Raw genomic sequence first — 17,825 nt, forward strand, 5'->3', positions numbered from 1 at the left:
GCAGCCAGAAGCCTAGTCTGCCCTGTAGCTCTGGACACTTTCAGCTTCTCCACCTCTGAGCTGTCATTGGCCTCAGCTACAGCCAATGACGAGGCCTGCTGAGCGTGCCCGGAGCAATTTGTGTCTCCCTTATCTCCCTTTTCCAGTCAGAATCTGTGCTGTAGACACCAAAGCACATGGCCCTCAAACCCATGTCACTATGGGGTCTGCAGCTCAGACTCACACAGGAAATCAGGATGGCCTGAGTAAGAGCCCATCACTGGGGGACAAATAACTATTCCTTATCTGTAGCACAGAACGTTATGCAGAATTGAAAGGGAACACAAAGATTTGCAGGCTTTTTCACAGACGGGACTTCCAGACATGCTTTACTGAGAAATGTGATTATGCCTATGAAAATGCAGGGGGAATAAGCCAAGAAGAGGAGCTTGAAGTTTTCCTTTGATGGAAGACAAAAAAAAATAGTTTTAAAAAATTTCCCTCTCCTGTGAGAGGTGGGCATGAATAGCCACTTGCTCCATAGCTGAGGAGGTATCAGGATTTGATTGCTAGCAGGATAAGAAGAACCAGTATTGGTTTTCTTGAATGATGTGACAGCTGAAACGTCTTCCACATTCCAGCACAGCTCCCACACCCACGGACATTAATATTCTGCCACCACAGAATGAACTTGGTGGGGTGAGGAGAGAGAGAGAGAGAACCCATGGAATTGGATGGGTAATAAGGAGATGGGAGATGAAGGAGGAATTGGGGGACAGGATGAATATGATCAAGTTTATTGTCTGAAATTAAGAAAGATTTAATTTAAAAACATTTCAAAAATTTGACTTATGCATAAGCGTGGAATAAAGCAAAGACAATATTCTCCAAAGTGACTAAAGAGAAGACTTCAGGATCAGGATGAGAAGTATTATTTTACAGTCAATAGAGAATGACTCATAAACTGACCAGTTCATGTTCCATTCTGGGGATTGACCTCAGGGTCTCGAGAATGCAAGGTAAATAAATACATCTGACACTGATCTGAACGCTCATTTTGTTGGCTATATTCTTGAATGAATTCTCCTTTATCTAAAGGCAAAATGAAAGAGGCAGTCCAGAGAAACTTGCAAGATGCATAATACTCCACACTCTTGTGCATTGAGTTCAATTCGTTACGTGGTCGTGGGACTGCTACAATTAGTAACTGTTTCTGGGAGTCTTGTGGTGAAGAAAGTTTGAAGAAAGCTACAAAGGGGAAATCATTTTCAATTCTGAATGGACATTAATATCACCTGAGGGAATTTTATTTTTAAAACTTTATTATTGCTCGTTTGCCTGCAAATTTTGAGATTTTTTACTGCTGAGTGTGTAAATGTACCACATTTTCTTTAACCTTCGGTTGAGGGACATCTAGGTTATTTCCGTGTTCTGGCTATTACACATAATGCGGATACGAACATAGTTGAGCAAAAGCCTTTGTGACACGAATGTACACACTTTTGGTATATGCCCAAGAGTGGTATTGCTGAGTCTTGAGGTAGATTTTGTCCCAATTTTCGGAGAAACTGTCGTCCTGAATTCCAGAGTGGCTGTACAAGTTTACACTTTACTCCATATCCTCTCCAGCATAAGCTGTCATAAGGGTTTTTGATCTTAGCCATTCTGACAGGTGTGAGAGTCATTTTGATTTGCATTTCCCTGATGGCTAAGAGTGTTGAAGGTGAATGGGTGGAACTGGAAAAAAAAATCCTATTGAGTGAGGTAAGTCAGATCTAGAAAGAAAGACAAACACAGCAGGCACTCACTAAGTGGATGTTAGATGTAAAGAAAAGAATAGCCAGGCTACAATCCACAACCCCTGAGAAGCTAGGTAACAAGGAGGACCCTAAGAAGAGAGACATGCATGAATGCCCCCGGGAAGGGGAAATAGATAAGAGTAAACTGGAAGCCTGGGGGAGGGAGGGGTGAAAGGAAGGCATGATGAGAATGTGAAGAAATGGAATGGTTGAGTTGGGGGAGGAACAAAGAGAAAGAGGGGGGGGCAAGGATGAGATATCTTGATAGAGGGAGCCTTTACAGGGTTAGGGAGAAATCTGGTGCTAGGAAGCTCCCAGGAATCCACAAAGATGACTCCAGCTTAGACTCCTAGCAACAGTGGAGAGGGGGCCTGAACCGGCCTTGCCTGTAATCAGATTGGTGACCACCCTAATTGTCATCATAGAACCTTCATCCAGTTAACTGACGGAAACAGATTCAGAGATGCACAGCTAAGCACTGGGCCAAGCACTCAGAGTCCAGTCGAAGAGAGGGAGGAGTGATAATATGAGCAAAGGGGTCATAGACCATGATGGGGACACCCCCAGAAACAGCTGACACGAACTAGTGGGAGCTCACTAACTGTCAGCTGGGGAACCTGCATAGGACTGAACCAAGCACTCTGAATGTGGGTGAGTGTTGTCTGGCTTGAGCAGTTTGTGGGGCCACTGGCAGTGGGACCAGGATTTATGCTTAGTGCTTGAACTGGCTTTTTGGAGCCCATGCCTTGTGTAGGGATACCTTGCTCAGCCTTAATACAGGGGGGAGGGGCTTGGCCATACCTCAACTTGATTATGCCAGACTTTGTCGACTCCCCATGGGAGGCCTCATCTTCTCTCAGGACTAGATGGGGGCTTGGGTGGGACATCATGGGAGGAGTGGGAGAAGGGGAGGGAGGGGGAACTGTGGTTGGTATGTAAAATTTAAAAAAAAACTTTTAAATAAAAAATTTAAAAACTATTATTTTTTAAGGAGTGGAATCTAATCTTTATTTACAGGACACTGTAGGATATGAAATTCCACATAGAAATAAGAAACGCAGAGGACAGCTTCATATAGTATGTACAGTTTACAACTGTTCAAGTATAGTTTCTTTGTAAAAAGTGCTACAATAACAAACCACATTTAAAAAGAGTTCTTAGAGAAAAAAGTAAGACAAATTTATGAGAAACACAGCACATAGCTAACAACTTTGTGCCTCAGGGCTCCCGGGACTTTTAACTTCTAAAAATTATTATTTTGCTGGCCATAGTGGTGCACATCTTTAATCCCAGAATTCAGGAGGCAGAGGCAGGTGAATCTTTGTGAGTTTCAAGTCATTCTGTTCTACATAGTGACTTCCAAAAACACCAAAGCTACCCAATGAGGCCCTGTCTCAAAAATTATTATTGTGTGCATAATCTGTATGTGTGTGAGTGTGGGCAAGCCTGTGTCATCATACCCATATGGAGGTCAAATAACAACTTTTGGAAATGGTTCTTCCTTAGACCATGGTTTCTCGGAAACAAATCCTGGCCATCAGGCATACACACCAGGCACTCTTCCCTACCGAGCTATCTCAGGGGCCCATCTGGATCATCTTTAAATGTACACACTGCATATACTAGGGCTTAGTCTCCAAACTGAAAGATTATTACTTAACTAATGCGAATGGGGCTAGGCATTAGTTGGATAATTAGCTGCTTAGTTTTTGTTTGTCTTAAGACAGTGTAGTAACATTACCCAGATTGTCCTGAAAAGTCACAGTCCTCTTTAGTTACCTGAGTTAAACAACTAGAGGCATATGACAACATGGACTGCTAGGCATTGATGTATTTTTGTTATTACCTTCATCTCTATCTATCTGTCTGTCTGTCTGTCTATCTCTATCATCTAGCTAGCTAGCTATCATCTATCTATCATATATATGTTACTGTCTGGGTATGCAGGTGCCATGGTACACATGTGGAAGCCAGAGGAGAATGTACTAGAGTTGCTTCTCTCTTTCTACCAGGGGGGTCGCAGGGGCCATTGTTTTTCCTTGCTGAGTTCACATCATTGATATTTTTAAACATCTTTGCAGATGACTCCAGGGTTGAGCTCCTCACCATCCCAGCATTACAGAAACCGCGCTCTTTCCTTCTCTCCCTCTCCAGTTTATTTGTTTGTGTGTCAAGTTCTCACTTTTTAGCCAAGACTAGTGTCTAAGTCATAACAGTCCTCCTACTCCAGCTGCCTACATGCTGTAATTATAGGCATGATCCATCACATCCAGCAGAAAAAGGATTTCAAGTGGATCTTTGGTTTTAGGAAGCCTTTACACACGGAAACACTATAGAAAACACAGAGAGTTTTGGTTTAAGCAGTTCATACTGATATTTTTTTTTACTTTTATATTCAGGCACTGTATTTTACACGATATTCTAATTGTGCTCTTTCCCTCCTCCAATGCTCCCTAGAGACTTCCCCCCTCACTACCCATCTGATTCCATGGACTTTCTTTCTCTATCTCTTTACAAACAAATATACAAACAAAGAAATACATATCAAAAAATATCCACACACACACAAAAATGAAAATACACTAGCAAAAGAATGAGAGATAAGAATGGTCAAAGAAAGCAATAAGAGACAAAAGTTTTAACAAAATACCATTGATTTATTTAGCACTGGTCATCTACTCCCAGAATTCTTCAGTCTCATATTTTCTACACCTTAGTCAGTTGCAGTATAGTAGCTTTTAAAAGATTAAATAGAGCTGGAAATATAGTTCAGTGGTAGAAAATTTGCCTACCCTGTGCAATGTTGTGGGTTCAACCTGTAATACTGAAGAAAAAATGAAACTAATATTTTAAAATATTCATTTATTAATTAAAGATTTTTTATATTGAACATCTAAATTCTGGCTTATTTTAAGTAGATACATTCTGTATTTAATCTTTTTGGATATGCTGGTGATAGAATTTTGATTTGGGGGAGTATCACTTTTTAGTTCCTTTCCATGTTCATGGGGTAGGGAGTACAAACATGTGTATGTGCAGAGGTTAGAAAATAACTTGAAGGGGTTGGTTCTCTTTTTCTACAGTATCAATCCCAGGACCTGAACTGAAGTCTTAAGGCATGGCAGCAGGTACATTTACCCAACAAGTCACCTCACCAGCCCTGGGTTTTGATTTCTTTCATAATTTGTGTTGTTTAATTTTTGGTTGGTTGGTTTGGGGTTTTTTGTTTGTTTTTTTAAAACAAGGTTTTATTGTGTAGCCCAGGTTGGCTGACACTCACTGTGTAGCCAAGGATAGCCAAGAAGTCATAATACCCTTGCCTCATCCTTTCAAATGCTCGGTTACAGGCATGTGTCAACATGCCTGGCTAGAGATGCTACTTTAGTTGAAGTCTTCGATTTAAACTTTATAAAGAAAATCTAGGGATTGGAGAGATGGCCCAAGGATTAAGAGTGTTTACTGTTCTTGTCAAGGATCCAGATTCAGTCCCTAGCACCCACAAGGTGACTCACAACTATGTGTTACTCTAGTTCTAGAGGCATCCTTTTTCTGGTCTCTGGGAGCACCAGACGTGCATGTGGTGCACATACTTACGTACACTCAGATGCATAAAGGAAAATAATATTTAAAAAAAATGAAATCAAGAGAGGTAGAGCCATTCTTCTTGGAGGACATAGCCACTGGTAGATCGCCCATGCCCTGTTGGATAACCCCACACCTGTGTGTGTAAGGAATGTACTTACATTGGACACAATGGTCTATTACAAACAAAAAAGAATGAAGTTGGGAGAGAACAGGATGAGGAAGAGAAACAGGGAACACTGTTAGGATTTGGAGAGAGATAATGACGGGTAGACATGACGGTGGTTTGAGTAAGAATGGGCCCTATAGGTTCATGTATTTGAATGCTTAGTTATCAGAGAATGACACTACTTAGGAGGACTAGGAAAGTTGGCCTTGGAGTAAGTGTGGCCTTATCACAGGAAGAATATCACTCGGGGTGAGCTTTGAGGTTTCAGAAGCTCAAGCCACACTCAGTGTTGCTCTCTCCCTGTTGCCTGCAGATTCAGATATAGAACTTGCTGCTAGCTCTCCAGCACCATGTCTACCATGCTCTCCACAATGTGATAAGAAACTAAACTTCTGAAACCATAAGCCAGCCCCCAATTAAATGCTTTCCTTTATAAGGCTTTCTGTGGTCATGGTGTCTTTTCATGGCAATAGAACACTAAGACATATATGATCAAAATACAGTATATAAATGTATGACATTTTCAAAGAAGAATAATAACGGTATTACTTCTAAAAAAGTAAAACAGAACTTATGAGATGGCTCATTAGGTAAAACCCTTGTCATGTAAACCTGAAGAACTGAGTTTTATCCCCAGAACCAACATAAAAGTAGAAGAGATCTGATTCCACACGTTATCCTCTAACCTTACATACACTCACAGACACATCATACAACACCCACAGACACATCATACAGAAAAGGTAAAGAAGAGGAAAGAAACCAGAAGAAGAGGCACACTCCACGCCTTTCATCCCAGGGATAAAAGGAGGCAGGTATATTTGTGAGTTCAAGGCCTGTCTGGTCTACATAGTGATTTCCAGGGCAGCTAGAGCTACATCGTGAGATCCTGTCTATAAACAAACAAACAATTATGGAATAGTTCTCCAAAATTTTAATTTTCATTTGAAAACTTGAATTTTTCTCCTGACAACATTGACTAACAATTATTATCCTGGAAAATGGCAGGTGTCTTTTATTCATTTTCAAGAAAATATCTTAAATATTTTAAGTTTGCAAACTTAAAATCTGTCAATGTTCTTTCAGGAAAAGTGTGTTTTCATGAGAAAGCTGCTAGATGAACTGTCAACTCAATCACTCCAATCATTTTCCTGTTGGCATCTCATGTGCTTTCCTTCTACAGCAGGGACCATTTCATGTGTACATCACATTTTATCACTAAGAATCCTTTTGTACAAGTATGTACAAGGGTCAGTATTTGATAAAATTAATATCTGCTGTTTCATCAAAGACGTGCTTAAATGTGAGACTTTCCTGTGAGAGTAGAGTTGTAAAGAGTATTATTGCTTGCTAGCATTGCCTTGGTATCATAGCCAGAAGTATTCCTATTGTTTTTCTGCCCTAAATGTAAAGTAAACACATTGGTATACACTCATAATCCCAAGACCTTTGGAGGAAGAAACAAGAGAATTAGGAGTTCAGGGCCAGCTTCCTCAGCTACATGGTACTATTATGCAAATCGCTTTTACCTCATGGACCCTATGGATATTCATTTGGTCTGATAGTTGGAGAATGGCTACACTAATAAGTCCAGCAGTACTAGCAGACAGCAAATTTGTATATGCACTTACCTGTGTATTGCTGAGATTGGAATATGTAACATGCATGGGTTATTTCTCTACTGTCTGAAGTCTCACGGGAAAACTCACAAGGTATATGTTAGAATTCAGGCATTATGCTGGCTCCTGTCACCTGGCAGCACACACCCAGGCAGAACCCTGGCCAGCTCAGGGTCCTATGCCTGCTAAGTCACAACTATGTATGCAGGTGCAAATGATCCCTTAAGAGGCAAGCTCTGCCCGTCCCCCCCTCTCTTTTCCCAGTGCTCTTCAGAAGAGGCAGGCTGGTCCTTGCCTCTTCTTCCTCTTCCTCTTTCTCTCTGTATCTCTCTTTCTCTCATTTCTCCCCCACTCCCTTTATCTCAATAAAACTCCCACATAAGCTCTGCCTGGATAGTGTGTCCTGTCTCTCACCTGCCTTGGGTTCTCACTCGCCGTGTGGCCTCTTGGCCTACCAAGGTTTCTCGTGCAAAACATGAATTGAAGCTCAAAAAGGTTAGGAGTGTTGGAGCTGAAGATGTATTGCGGTTGGTCCAGAGCTTATCTAGTATGCAAGAAGCTCTGGGCATGACTCCTTAGCACTGGAAAAGCTGGGTGTGGCACACACTTGTAATCCCAAGATTCAGGCGGTGGATGCAGTAAGACAGAAATTAAAGCTCATCCTCAATTGCCAAATGAGGACAGCCAGAGTTCAATGAGACTATCTCAAACAATGCTGGGGGCTAACAAGACGGCTCAGCAGGGATGAGTACTCGCTGTGAAACCTGACATCCTTAGAACTGAGAAAGGAAGATCTGACAACCCGACTTCCACATGTGTGGTGATTTGAATGAGAAAGGACCCCTAGGCTTACTTATTTGAATGTTTGGTCCTCAGTGCAGAGCGGATTGTCAGGAGGGGATGACTGTTTGGGAAGGTTTAGGGGATATGATCTTGTTGGAATGGGGGTGGTCTTGTTTGATGAAGTGTATCATTTGGGGTGCACTTTGAGGTTTCAAAAGCCCACAGCAGACCCAGTGTCTTTTTCTTTGTCTTCTGGCTATGGACCAGGATGTAAAGTTCCCTGACTACTGTTCCCGCTCCATGCCTGTCTGCTTCCTACCTTGATGGTCATGGACTAACTAACCCTCAAAACCATACTCAAGCCCCCAATTAAATGCTTTCTTCTAAGAGTTCTCTTGGTCATGGTGTCTCTTCACAGCATAGAACAGTAAAGAAGACAACATCGATGACATGGCATGCACACACTATTAACTAAATAGCTGTAAAAACAACAAAACTAGAGTCGGAGAGATGGTTTAGTGGGTAAACATACTTGCAGCCCAGACAGACAACCTGAGTTCTGTCTCCAGGTCCCACATTGTGGAAGGAAAGAATCAAATCCCCAAAGTTGTCCTCTTTTTCTACATGCATACCATAGCATGCAGATCTGTGCACACATACATAGAATAAAAGTAACTAAGAAAAAAAAATGTGGTACAAAAAAGGGTTGTCAAACTCGGTGGCTCATACAGGCCATCTCAATATTTGGGAGCTGGAAACAGGAGGAATAGGAGTTCAAGATCATTTGTGACTACCTAGTAAGCTGAAGGTTAGTCTGAACTATATGAGATCCTAAATTCAAAAAAGAAAAGAAAAACAAATATTTTATAAGCATAAATAAGGACCAAAATTTAAAATCCAGATCCTTCTAAATCCTAACTTATTCCCTTGCTGCTATGCCACGTTATTTGCCTTCTTTTGAGTCATCTAAGGTTTAAACAGTAACTAGCAGGACATATGAATGCCTTATACATTGAAATGTGATCTCAAAACTTAAATGTCCCAGCACTCAGGAGGCTGAGGAAGGGGTATTACTGCAAGTTTGAGGTCAGTTTGGTCTACACAGTGCACGCCAGGACAGCCAATGCTACACAGTAAAGACCATATCTGAAAACAAGCAAACCAGAAACTTCACAGAATTAGCTTATTTAACCCTCATAACAGTAACCCATAGTAGCTTTATTTTAGGCATAGGGAGAGAGAGACCCAGAGAGTTGTATAGCTTTCCCAAGCACACAGGTCTTCTATGGGAGCCAAAATTTAAAACCAGTTTACTAAATGATCTCCTAAATGAAACAATAACGAGAAATTTAAAAAAAAAAAAGACACAAACAGTATTGTTTCTAAAGCAAAATGCCAGCAGAGCTTGGTTTCCTACGCTGGTAATTCCAGCCCTGGAGAGGCAGGGACAGGCGTATCTGTAAATTTGAGGCCAGCCTGGCCTACGTAGCAAGTTCCAGGATAGCCAAGGCTACACAGAGAAGCCCTGTCTGAAAACAACAACAAACTAACTCAAAGGGAACTGTTATCAAAGGCTCGTGTTTGAACACTTGGGCGGATTTCCTAGTGATGGGACTTTGCAGATTATAAACCAGGCTTGCTTCCAATCCCATTTGGTCCTCTTGCTGGTCTGCCAAAGCGTGCTGCAAGCTCCTGATGCTCAGAACAGGACTAAATGAGTCAATGTGGCTTCCTCTCCATGATGGACGAATAATTTCTGACACTGTGAGGCAGATGAAATCCTTCTTCCCTTAAGTTGCTTCTGTGTGGTATTTTGTTACAGAAATAAGAAAAGTAAAGCAGTACAACCGGCATGCTTGGGATTTATTTTTTTGAATTTTTCAAAACAAAGTCTCAATATATAACTCAGCTGCCCTCAAACTGGTTATCTTCCTCTTTCCTCTTCTCTAGTGCAGGAGTGACCAGGCTCCACTACACCTGGATAAGTAGTTTCTTTAAAAAAAAATAATCTATGAATGAATGTAGGAGAACAACATGTTGGAGAATGTCTGGGAAGAGTAGGAACAAGGAGTTAGGAATTGATATGCTAAAACAGTGGTTCTCCACCGGTGGGTCTTGAGCCCGCTGAGAGGTCACATATCAGATATCCTGCATATCAGATATTTTCATTATGATTTATAACAGCAGCGAAGTTACAATTGTGACATAGAGAAAAACAAACCAATTTTATGGTTGGGGGTCACCAGAACATGAAGAACAACTATATGAAAGGGTCACAGCCTTAAGAAGGATGAGGGCCATTGTGCTAAAGACACATTGCATCCATGTAAGAAATTGTCAAATTCATTGCCTCTTTTTGCATTAATTGTTATTACACACACACACACACACACACACACACACACACACACACAACCTGCTCAGTCTGTATAATATTATATTGTTTGTTTTCAGGACTAGCCATTTGCTGTTGTATAAACCAACAGGGGTGCACTTTTCTAAGGAAGACTATCGCCCACTCTCAGCATCCCTTAGGTGTCTGTAAGTCTTTGGTAGGGTTGATGTTAATGGGCTTTCCCAATCCAAGATGTGTTTGCTTACTTTTAACAACAACAATAACAAAAAACAAACAACAACAAAAACAACAACAACAACAAAACATTGAGGCAGGGTCTCACACTGTATCTCAATACTAGCCTGGAACTCACTATGCGGCAGCTACAAACACCTGCCTCATCTGCTCTTCCTACATTAACCTTCCAAGTACTGGGATTACAAGCATGAGCCTCACACCAGCTGCCCTGTTAGTCAAGTAATAGAGGCCAGGAGGGCATGGCACACATATAACGCCAGCATTTAGGGGACTAAGGCAAAAAGATCATCCGGAATTCAAAGCCAGTCTAGGCTACCTAGTAAGGTTCTGAATAATAAAATAATAATAATAAATAAAAAATTTAAAAAAACATAGGGCTGGTGGCAAATCCCTTCTCTAGCATGCACATGGTCCTGGGTTCAGTCCCCAGTCCCAAGAAACCACACCAAGGTGAGATGTACCTCCGAGGCATAGATAGCACTTCCTTAATATACATGAGATTCTTGTTTCAATCCCCCAGTACTTGACTATGTGAATGTAAAATTCAACCCCATAAGAAATATTTGTTTAGTTTACTCAAGAAGGTACAAAGAAGAAGAAAACTGTGGGAAATTTTCAGCAAGGAGTTCCTTCCCAGGAATCAGTAGGAACCGAGCCCTAAAAGGACATGCGTGACTTAACATTTTCAGAGTTCTGAGATCAGGATGTGGTGAACAAATCTGCACAAGGGAAAACGTCGTGGTTTTTGTCATGCTGAGCATGTGACACTCTTCAGAAAGCACACCTGTTTCTAGAGAAGATCGGAGCAATGGAACAATCTCTATATAACAGAGCCATTTTCTTTATCATTTACCACAAGAACGTGACCCAGGCATAGTGAAGCACAGCCATAATTTTAGCACCTGGGAGGCGGAGACAGGATTGTGAGTTCAAGGCCAGCCAGGGCTACATAGTGAAATCCTACAAAAAGAATTAGGGGAAAGAAAGAAGTGAACAAGAGAGGCGAGGAATGAGGAAGAGAGAGTAAGGAAAGGAAGCAGAAAAGAGAAAATTATAAAAATAAAAAACGCTGACATCGCCCGTCTCTCATGTGTTCTGAGGAAAGCTCCTCCCTCTGGACCATGCCTGAGGTTGGGAAATAGGAGTTCCTCCTTGCTCCCTCCCTAGTCTACATCCTACTGTGTACTATAATACCACTTTCCCACCACGCCTACACCTTTTCTCAATCTCACATTCAAATCCTGTTTATTCCTTCTTGCCTCTAGGGTGGGAGGTCTGCAAGAAAGGAAGGGGCTTGAAGACCACAGATCCCCTCCCCCAGTGGACAACAGCACTTAGCAGCAAGTAAGCAGAGAGGAAAAACTTCTGTTTGGCAGCTAAAGATTCTGAGCATTTTAGCTTCTACTTCCGTCTCCGTCTGTCTCTGTCCGTCTCTTTTTGCGCCTTTTCCATTTGCACCTTTCCCCTGAGGTTTCACTTCTGCTTATGCCCTCCAAAAGGCTCAGGAATATGAATGAAAAAGGAAGTGGTGACTAACATTTCTTCTCCCTCGGAACATTCCTTTCTCTGGCTTATGAACTCCTGCGTAACTACCCTATCCTCTCAACTCCAAACCCAATAAGGACCACTCTTTTTTCAGGCCTTGCCACTTCCCTTTTAAGAGTATTTCCCAGTAATTGCCATTACATACATATACATATATGTGCATTTATGTGTATATGCATATATATATATACATACATACATAAATTCTCCCTGCTCAGCCTGTATAATGTTACATGTAAGTATGTGAATGAAAACGGGGACATGATCACACCTAGGTCTGTCAAGGGAAAGGTTTTATTGTAGATATGAGGGAGGATACATCCAGAGGCAACCAAAGAGTATGGGAAGAGTCCAGACCAAGCATCACCAGGAGTCTGAACAGGGCCATGATGGGAGGAGGGAAGAGGAGAGAGAAGAGAAGAGGAGAGGAGGGGGGGGGGGAGAAGGGGAGGGGAAAGGGAGGGTAAGGGGGAGGGAAGGGGAGGGAAGGGGAGGGGAGGGGAGGGGAGAAGAGAAGAGAAGAGAAGAGAAGAGAAGAGAAGAGAAGAGAAGAGAAGAGAAGAGAAGAGAAGAGAAGAGAAGGCCAAGATTGAAACAGCCAGGAGCCAGGAGGCAAGACTCAAGAGACCTAGACAGTGTGTAGCCAAAATGGCTGGTTATATAGGAATCAGAAGCTGGGAGAAGGGGAAACAAAGAGCACCCTTAGGTAGAAGAGGTTTAGGGCAGGGAACCTGGTGAGAGGTGTTAGAAGGAGCCACAAGATTTACTGAGATTGTCCCAGGGTTGTTTGTTTGTTTGTTTGTTTTGAGACCTAACAATATGTTTTCAGAACTATTTGGTATTGACAAGCCAATAAAAGAGGACATGGAGCATTTTGTGGAAGGGCTTGGGGGGCAGAAAGGGGTGGGGGGAGATGATACAATCATATTATAATCACAGAAATAAAGGATAATCTAAAAGTACAAAAGCGGCCTTCGTGACATTCAGAATAAAACAGAGTGTTTCTTTACAGTAAATGGAATGTGTTCATCAAACCCTTCCCATCAAGCTCAGGGATCTATGTGAAAGAGGAGCCAGAAAGATTGTAAAAGTCAGAAGTGGTAGATGACCCCAAGGAAACAGACACAAGAGAGCTGATGAATTCTGAGACTGTGGCAGCACGCAGACCTACACAGGTTCAAGTCAGACAGCGTTTCCAGTACTGAAAGGGGAAAGTGGACGCAAAGTCACACTTCTAGCCAAGAAACTCTTCAGTTGATACCTGCTGGGGAAGGGGAAATCCTTTGTGCTCCAATGCATTCTCATTGTGTATATCAACCCACACTCTAAGGTAGGCCCCATCCCCAGGAGTAGCTGACCAACATAAAACATGAATTACACGGGTTTTTTTTTTGGGGGGGGGGTGTTTATTTTTGTTCTATCAGCTTTTTGTTTTGGCATATTTTTGTCTTTTTTGTTTTGATTTTTGATTTGGGGATTTTTTGTTTTTGTTTCTGTTCTTGTGTTTGCTTTTGAGATAAAGAGGGAGAGGGACACAGAATCGGGTGAGTAGGGAGGTGGGAAGAATGTGGGAGGCATTGGAGAAAATGATCAAAATATCTGGAAAAAAGTAAAGCAAGAAGTTTCCCAGTAGTAAAAACCCAATCACTGCCCAGAAAAATTCCACTGGGAGCTTAGAACTAGAAGGATCCATTCTCATAGTTAAACTCCCCTCAAGGGGACAGAACCTCAGAAGACATTTTATCTGAAATTATTACTAGATTTAATGGTTCTCATCTGACATCTTGGCATAGCCTTTACTTCCATTCTGCTTACGTTAGTTTTCCTGCTCAATTTTGTGACCCTAATTAAAAGCCTTTTCAGTCATATGACTGAATATTTTTGAAGACCAATAGTGTCCTGAGAACCGATTTAATTATCAAAAAGCAATGTAACAACTTTTATAAAGTATATGCCTATAAATTTCTGCTAATCGGGCACTTGGAATTTGAGGAGTAGAGGAAAGCAGATTAAGACTTAATAACAAGAAGGGCAGAGAGATGACTCAATGGCGTAAACGCACTTGCCACCACGCCTGCCAACCTAAATTCCATCTCCAGAATTCACACGGTGGATGGAGAAAACCCCGCTGTCTTCTGACTTCCACACTTGCACCATGGCTCATTCTCTCTCTCTCTCTCTCTCTCTCTCTCTCTCTCTCTCTCTCTCTCTCTCTCTCTTACACACACACACACACACACACACACACACTAATTATAAATAAATAAATGTTAAATGAAGTGGAGCTCTCCAAGTAGAATTTCGTGAAAGAGGATTCCAGGAGAAGAGAGCAGCACAGGTAAAATTCAGAAACTATGAATGTGGATGCATATTGAGGGACTAGTCGATGACTCACCATAGTTAGCACATATGATGGATAAGGTCGAGGTAATAAAGTAAGACTGAGGAGGGACCCATACTGAAAAGGACCTATTATGACTTGTGCCCCTGTGACCCCAGTCTTCACCTGAACTGGGATTCAGACTACTTCGACTGATGAGTAAAGTCAGGTAAGTAAGGTCCTAATGAGTACTGTCAGGAGGACTCAATCTGCAGGAGAATAATTTCCAGTAATGAAGAGTGCAGCCTGACCTCTGACCCTTTATGGATACCCTGCACTGGACTAGTGACTTGCTACAGGAGTTGAATGGCAGCCTTCCTAACAGAGTTCATAGCCATCCTGGACTATGTGAGACCCTGCCTCAGCTCCTTCCCCCCAAAACAAAATCTAAAGTGAAAGCACACTTGATAAAACCCGAACTCTTCTCACTGGGTGAGGGCATCACCAGCTGTGCTATGATGTGAGTGCCAAACGGAAATGGTTTTGTGGAAAGCAAGTGTCCATGAGACTACCAAAGAACAAAACTCTGAGTGGCAGCCAGTGATGTCTGCACATCCCAAAGGGTGTTTCAAAAACTAAATAATCTGACACACATTTTGGAGCACAGAGGAATGTCACAGACATTTACTATGCAAGTACACAAGGCCAGAACATTTTCAGAAAGGGATGCAGAGCATAGCAGAGACAAGCTATTGTCTTTAGGCACACTGAAACCTGCGACCTGGACACTATCAGGAAGTGAAGATATCAAGGACCACTCAGCCTCCAGCAGAGCCTGACCAGAAACTGTCCACTAGAATACAGAATAATGATAAATACTAATAATAACCCTTGTTATGCAATGAATCTAATTAATAAAGACCCTAATAAGAATTGATGGGGAACATTTATTGAAGTATGGATATCTTTATCAAGGTTTACAAGATACCCAACTGAGAGAAATAAATCTCAATGAGCAAGGCTACTTATAGAGAATATGATGCATTTGTATCATGCCATTTTAGGCACTTTGAAACTACGTTTCCCAGATTTCCATCCTCTGCAAAGTTCCTGGTTTGCTATAATTAGGAGACCGTCTAAATTTTGGTTCAGAGGACAGAAGTATAATAATAGTTCAGACGCTTGGAGCGGGTCATAAGTTATTGTCTGATGACACACCTGGTTTGTACGTGGCATGAACAAGAATGGCAGTTCTTCCATATTCAGTCAGATATCATGTCAGACGGTGACACAGACGTATATATCGTGTATTTAATCAGGCGCACTGTACAATTCAATGAACAATGTTCATATAACATTCTAAATCATGAACATTCTGGAGTCCTCATATGTTTAACGTAGGCTGGGTATAAACATGCTTCATAGATGTGGAAGCAAACTTCACAACGCAAAGGCAGCATTACCATCACAGTGTGTAATTATAGGATCTTTGGGACCCCACATCTGCTCATGAGGAAGTAAGAAACAACCTCACCAAAATCGATTTCACTGGAGTGGAGGTACGCACTGTTAATCCTAGCACTTGGGAGGTGGAGATTAAAAGATCAAAAATTTAAGGTCATCTGCAGTTTCATATGGAGTTGGAGAACAGCTTGGACATCGTGAGACCTTTTCTCAAAAAAAAAAAATAGAACTGGTAAGATAGCCCAGTGGGTAAGGTCATTTGCTGGTTAGTCTGACTACCTAAATTCAATTTCTAGGGCCTCCATGGTAGAAAGAGAACCAACACTTACAACTTGTCTTCTGACTTTCAAACATGGACAATATAAAGTATACCCTTCCACATGGGATAAGTAATAAGTAAATGCAAAAAGCAAAACAAAATGGAAACATTTTTAAAATCAATTTATATAACATATTGATATAGTCATACACATTTCAGGACATTAACCGTGGCCTTGAACTCATAGAGATCCACCTGCTTATGCCTGCTGAATGCTGAACAGTTTGGTCTACATAGTGAGTTCTAAGTTAGCCAGGGATATAGAGGGATATACAAGTAAAATTAAAATAGATTTATAACATGCAAAATTGAATGGCTTATCTCTGTAATGAGAAGAGAAAACATATCCTAGTTAATGCCATGGATCATTTTATAATTATATGTTAATTTTGAAAGTAAGTCATTTTTATATAAAAGTGGATCTTTTTCTGGGCTTGGTGACACATACTTATAATCCCAGTCAGTACCTGTAAGGTGGAGGCAAGAATATCAGGAGTTGGAAGTCACTCTTATCTACATAGCAAGTTCATGACCAGCCTGGTCTACATGAGACTCTATTTCAAAAGCAAAAACAATAAAGTCAGAGAAAAGGGAAATACACACATATTCCATGTGTAATTTAAGGTAGTACATACTCAAGAAGTTTAGATCTTGGAGCCAAGGAGATGGCTCAGTGGGTAAAGAAAGGTTCCTAAGCAAGGTAGAGTATTTAAATTCAATCCCAACCTACGTAAAGGCAGAAGGAGAGAACTTAGTCCATACAGTTGCTTTCTGATATCCACACTGGTACCAGAAACACTTGTTTATAGCAAGTATAACAGCAAAAATAATAGTAATAAAGGCATCCTGCTCTTATTGCAGTCAAATGTTACAGATATTTTAAGCTACTTATTTATATACAGCTTTTTATTACTATAGCTCTGTAGTAGAGCTTAAAATCAGGGATGGTGATACATCCAAAAGTTGTTTTATTGTTCAGGATTTGTCTTAGCTATGCTGAGTTTTGTTTTTATGTGTTAAGTTGAGAATTTATGTTATGTGTGCAGTTGTCCTTTCAAAGTCTACAAAGAATTGTGTTGCATGTAGAGGAATGAAAATAGATTCATATCTATGGCCATGCACAAAAGTCAAGTCCAAATGAATCAGAGACCTAAACATAAAGCCACCCACACTAAACCTCATAGAAGAGAAAGTGGGAAGTACATTTGAACGCGTTGGCACAGGAGACCACTTTCTAAATATAACCCCAGTAGCACAGACACTGAGAGAAACAATTTAGAAATGGGACCTCCTGAAATTGAGAGGCTTCTATAAAGCAAAGGACACAGGCAACAAGACAACATGGCAGCCTACAGAATGGGAAAAGATCTTCACTAACCCCACATCAGACAGAGAGCTGATCTCCAAAATACACAAAGAACTCAAGAAATTGTACATTAAAAGAACAAATAATCCAATAAAAAATGGGGTACAGAACTAAACAGAGACCTCTCAACAGATGATTCTCAAATGACTGAAAAACACTTAAGGAAATGCTCAACATCCTTAGCCATCATAGAAATGCAAATCAAAACAATTCTGATATTCCATATTACACCTGTCAGAATGTCCAAGATCAAAAACACTGGTGACAGCTTATGCTGGAGAGGATGT

General features: G+C 41.2%; 1 protein-coding gene across 2 annotated transcripts in view; it reads right to left on the reverse strand.

Annotated features, from left to right (window-relative positions):
- Tasl (TLR adaptor interacting with endolysosomal SLC15A4) overlaps nucleotides 1–17,825 on the reverse strand; it is a 116,627-nt gene that overhangs the window by 39,510 nt on the left and 59,292 nt on the right. The window lies entirely within an intron of this gene.

Source organism: Myodes glareolus, chromosome X (assembly GCF_982192425.1).
Source record: "Myodes glareolus chromosome X, mMyoGla1.1, whole genome shotgun sequence".
NCBI classification, from domain to species: domain Eukaryota; kingdom Metazoa; phylum Chordata; class Mammalia; order Rodentia; family Cricetidae; genus Myodes; species Myodes glareolus.